We start from the raw sequence: 5829 nt of genomic DNA on the forward strand, positions 1-5829 counted from the left end.
CTTAAAAAAAAATAGAACCATATGATCCAGCAATTGCACATCTGGGTATTTATCTAAAGGAAAAGAAAACACTAACTCAAAAGATCTATACACCCCTGTGTTCATTGCAGCAATATTTACAACAGTGAAAGCATGGAAGCAAACTGAGTGTATATCAGTGGACGAATGGGTAAAAAAAGGTGTAGCATATAGATAACAATGGAATACTACTCAGTCACAAAAATGAAGAAAATCTTGTCATTTGTGATAATATGGAAGGACCTCGAAGGCATTATGCTTAGTGAAATAAGTCCAAGAAAGACAAACACCATATGATCTCACTTATAAGTAGAAGCTAAAAAAAAAAAAAAAAACCAAACCCACAAAAACTAAACAACTTATGGACACAGTGAACAGATTGATGGTTACCAGAGACAGACAAGGGGGATGGGGTGGCCAAGAAGAGTGAAGGTGATCAAAAGTGCAAACTTCCAGTTATGAAATAAATGATTCCTGGGGACCTATTGTACAGTAACTATAGCTAATAATACCCTATTGAAGATTTGAAATTTGCTTAGAGAATAGATCTTAAAAGAGCTCATCTCAAGAAAGAAAATTTTAAGTCTGAATGATGATGAATTGAGGTGATCATTTCATAACATATCCAAATATCGAATCATTAAGTTGTATACTTGAAATTAATATAATGGTATATGTCAACGTGATCTCCATAGAAAAAGGAAACCCAATGAGAAAAAGATTTTATTTTGCTTATTTTACAAAAACAGGTAACCATGTAACCCCATGGAGAAGTCCCCCCCACCAGACTGGGAGGGGCCATACAAAGATGAGGCTCTGAATCTTAGTCTGTGTCATGGTTACTTTAACACTCTACCCAAATCACTTCTTCAGCACCTGCACACTTAGGCCCCAGCTGTTGGGAATGCAGCTGCCGATGGCTCCTGGCCACACCCCTCAAGAAGGAAATACTGTCAGCTGCAATGAACTGCCTTGCCTCAAAAATAGGGCATTGGTCATGGCCAGTGATTGGCCAACATAGAGATATCAAAGCCTCAATCGCAGCTGCTATTTGGGACAACTTTGAAGGGCCAATTCAGCTGCAGAGCTCTCTGTAGGATGGGCCAACATGTCTGTGGAACTGCCTTAAAGGGCAACTTGCCCTCCACAGTCCTTCTTTCCTCATATTCTTTCACGTGCACCTCCCAAGAGCCCTCCCCAATCAGTCTTCTTCTTTTTTTCTTTTTTGTTGTTCATTTAGATTTTTATTTAAATTCTAATTAGTTAACATTTAATGTAATATCCATTTCAGGAGTAGAATTTAATGATTCTTCCCAATAAGCCTTCTGCCTGCAATTCTGTGTCAAAGTGTTCCAGAAAATCTAATCTAAGGCCACTGGTATCAAAAGTGGTCTTATCAAGCAGACTCAGCAATGGGCTTTTGGAATAGGGACACTTGCTGTTTGGCTGGCAATGAGGACCCCATCTCCAGGAGCAGGTGGAGTGTGGAGACACCTAGCATGCTATTCAGTGCAATAGTTAAAATGTTTACCTGTGATGAGCAAAGATGAGATGCCAGTGAAAGAGGAAGTATCCTGAGCCAGAATGACAGGTTCAGATGTTGAATCACCAACTCAAGGCAGGACTTGAAAGCAAGATTCTGCCTTGGTAGCAGAAGAAATGCAAGACAGACTCAGGAGATCTTCCTAAGAGTTCTGGAGACTCAGGGAAAGTCCTTCCTTAAAGGGACCCACAACCCATGGTGTGGTTTGTATCAGCATACCAGAGCCAATTGTTAAATTTTCAGGAATTTTGCAAGTCTATCATTAAGCAAAGCCATTAGAAACATGAAATTACATGAACTTAAAATTTAAAATCTTACCAAAATGGGGTGCCTGTGCGGTTCAGTTGGTTCATTCAGGTCGTGGTTCCAGGGTCCTGGGATCGAGCTCCACATCAGGCTTCCAGCTCAGTGGGAAGCCTGCTTCTCCCTCTCCCACTCCTCCTGCTTGTGTTCCCTCTCTTGCTGTCTCTCTCTCTGTCAAATAATAAATAAAATCTTTAAAAAGAAGAAGGAGAAGAAGAGGAAGAGAAACTGAGGGGGAAGGCAGCCATGGGAGATCACAGTGGTGCACCCAAGGAATGCCAAGGATTGCTAGGAAACGCCCAGCACCTGGAAAAGGTGAGGAAGGATTCTCCTCTACAGGTTTTCAGAGGGAAACTGGCATGGCTCAGCTGATACCTTGATTTGGGATTTCCAACCTTCAGAACTGTGAGACAACACTTTCCTGCTATTTTAAGTCACACAGTTTGTGGGACTCTGTTATGACAGCCCTAGGGAAGTAAAATGCTTTGTCTATTATTTCTGTGTAGAAATCCTAGATCATGATGTCCTGCTGGACAGCTCTTCCAGACTCTGTGCTCAGGGATGCCTTGGTGGCAGCTTGATGTCAGCCATAGCTGTTGTACTTATGTGATAGAAATAGGAAAATGCTGCAAATTAGAGCTCTTCTTCTCAGAGAGCCAGTTGTTAAACATTTACTGGAAACCATTGCTAATGGCAATTACTTTGGTTAACAGTGCACTGGTTAAAGGGAAAACTCAGATCTTTTGATAACTGTGAAACACAGGGTCTGAATTAATACCAATGCTGAGGACCCAGAGTGCCATTCTGGCCCTTCTGCTAGAGTCAGGGAGACATATAGAGGCAGTTGACAAATGGAATCCTGACCCAGACCTCCCTCCTAGAGCTGTTATAATGGGGAAAGACCAAATAGAAGCCTCTGAAACTGTCCCTTTCCCATCCTAGTCATCACAGTTTAAAAAAAAAAAAATCATCACATCCCCGAGAGTATGGCAAAGAGCTATGCCATCCTCAAAGACATGAAAAATGCAAGAATGGTGGTCCCCATCATACCTTCATTTAGTTCACTTGCCTGACCTCTTCAAAAAACTATCTGGATGGTGGTGGATGACAGTGGAAGTGCAGATTTAATCAAATAGTAGCCCAGTTTGCAGCTGCTCTGCTGGACAGAGTATCTTTGCCAGGGAGAATTAACACAGCCTCATTGTGTGATATGTGACCATTGCCCTGGCAAATATGATCCCTCTGTCCCTTACAGAAAGGAGGATCAGAGGCAGGTCACATTTACTCAGGATGGCCAAGATGCACATTCAATATGGCCTCAGGGATATGTTAGCCATCCTGCCCTCTGCCATAACTATAACTGCAAGGATCTGGGCCATCTGGACCAGAATGTCACATTGGCTCACTCTTAGACAGCAATATGCTAATCCGATTGTAAGAGGAAGAAGTGAAAGTACATTGGAAAATATCCTCCCAAAGGTGGAGGAGAAACCCTTCAAAGTTGCAGGCACCTGCTACATGGGTCAAGTCTTGAGAGGTCCAGTGGCCTGGGGTATGTCAGGACACCCCCTTCAAAAGAAACCATTGCTACTCACACCTCTCTCTGCTAAGAAAAAGACACAACGCTGGTTAGGCATATTTGGGCTCAGGGGACAGCATATGGGAATAATGCTCCAAGCCACAAGCATGGAACCGTATCAGCTTTGAGTGGGGTGCAGAACAGAACAGCACTCTGCAGGAGGTCCAGGCTGTGGTGTGAGCCCCTCTGTCTCTTGAAGCGTACGACCCAACAGACCCTATGGAACTTGAGGGATGTGGTAAGAAAAGACCTCTTTTGGCATTTATACAAACCTCAATGGGAGAATCACAATGGGAGCCCACTCGGGTTCTGGAGCAAGGTCAGGGCATCTACAACAAAGTACACTCCATTCATAAAGCAATGCCTGGCATGCTGTTGGGTCACAGCAGACAGGAAGTGCAGGGCCTTGGGATATCACGTGACCGGTTATGAGCTGCCTGACCCACAAGATCCTAAGGCCGGGTGATCCAAGCAGCCATTTGTTGTAAGATGGAACTGGTACATCTAAGATTGGGCACAGGCAAGACCAGAGTACAAGTCCGCTTGTGAACTAGCGGGCCCAGCCTCCAGGTCATCTCTCCTGGTGCATTGCTGCCTAGTCCTTTGTTTACACGTATGGCTGCAGAGGCTGAGCTTGGGCCATGAATGGGTTGGCTCAGTATGCATGTCTAAGAAGAAAATAGAGGGCACCTGGATGGCAGTCAGTTGAGCGTCTGACTCTTGATTTTGGCTCAAGTCATGATATCAGGGTCATGGGATCGAGAATCTCATGAGCCTCTGTGCTAAGCATAGAGCCTGCTTAGCATTCTCTCTCTCTCTCCATCTCCCTCTGACCCTCCCCCCACCATGGGAGAGCCTGCTCTCTCTCTCTCTCAAAAAAAAAAAAAAAAAAAGTATGGACTCTGTCAAGAATAATTTGTCTCAAATCCTAACTTATTAGCTGTGTAACATGGAGTGGGCGATTTACCTCTCTGTCCTTCACCTTTCCTAGACTTAAAATGTGTGCTGATAATGGTACCTACAACATAGGATTATTGTGTGAATTTAAGGACTTACCCTTGGGCAGCACTTACAATATGACTGGATCCACTGTGAACTTTCACTAACTTTTTGCTATTGTTATAAAACAGAATGGTTCTTTTTTGTTCTATTATTATATTTCATGTCAATTTTGTCAACATTGACAAAACAAAGAACACACAATGTGTGTGTGTGTTGGTAGAGTTGGACCATTCTCCTGCATGGCTTTGGTGAGAGAGAAATCACACAGATTCAGGACCACGGAGAGCGATATTAATCTGTCTCCTATCCCCTAACACCCGTGTTAGATAAAACCTCTGGAAGTGTCCGGATTTTTTTTTTTACTCCTCTGGGCACTGGGCAGCCATGGACCCTGAGAAGACACTCACATTCAGTCACACAGCATCGTGCAGCCTTAGAGTATTGTGCGGAGGGAAATAGCTCAGGATCGTGTCTATTGTGGTCAAATTGTATTTCCCAGCAATATCTCTATCCCACATGCTCTTCTGAAATGTGACATTGCTACTCCACCATCAAGAGTAAGTTTTAGTGGTGCCTGGGTGGCTCAGTGGGTTAAAGCTCGGGTCTTGGTCCCAGGGTCCTGGGATCGAGCCCCGCATCGGGCTCTCTGCTCAGCAGGAAGCCTGCTTCCCCCTCTCTCTCTGCCTGACTCTCTGCCTACTTGTCATCACTATCTGTCAAATAAATAAATAAAATCTTAAAAAAAAAGAGTGAGTTTTGTTTTTCATCATACTCTAAAATATGGACAGGGCCTGAGACAGCTGGGGCCAATAGAATATAGTGTCATTTCTGGACATAGCCCTTAACTAGCCTTCAGCTTTCACTTCCTGTCCCTTAAACACTGCTTGGAGGGCAGCCCACTCCCTTGTGAGAAGTTCAGCTGTTCAGGGACTGCAGTGCTGGGAGAAATCTGAGTCATGTGGAGAAGCCACTTGCAGATGTTCTGGTCAACATTCCTGGCTGAGCTCACAGCCAGCTGTATGAGTGAGCTGTCAATGGCATCCAAGTCCGTCAAACCTTCAGATCAATCAAAGCCCAGCTGACATGTGTCTACAGGCACAGGAGAGACCCAAGTGGAATCATTCACCTGAGGGTGAACCACAAAGGGAAAAGGATGGGACAGGGACAGGTGAGAGGGTACTGACTACCTTCTGCAGAGACAACAATTACCAACTCTGGACAAAATGATTTTTTTTAAAGATTTTATTTATTTATTTCCTAGTGACAGAGTGCATGCATTCACGCGAGAGAGTGAAAGTACAAGCAGGGAGAGCTGCAAGCAGAGGGAGAAACAGGCTCCCCGCTGAGCAAGGAGCCCGATGAGGGACTTGATCCCTGGACCCTG

This window comes from Lontra canadensis, unplaced genomic scaffold (genome assembly GCF_010015895.1).
Source record: "Lontra canadensis isolate GAN:19392208 unplaced genomic scaffold, GSC_riverotter_1.0 scaffold125, whole genome shotgun sequence".
NCBI lineage: Eukaryota > Metazoa > Chordata > Mammalia > Carnivora > Mustelidae > Lontra > Lontra canadensis.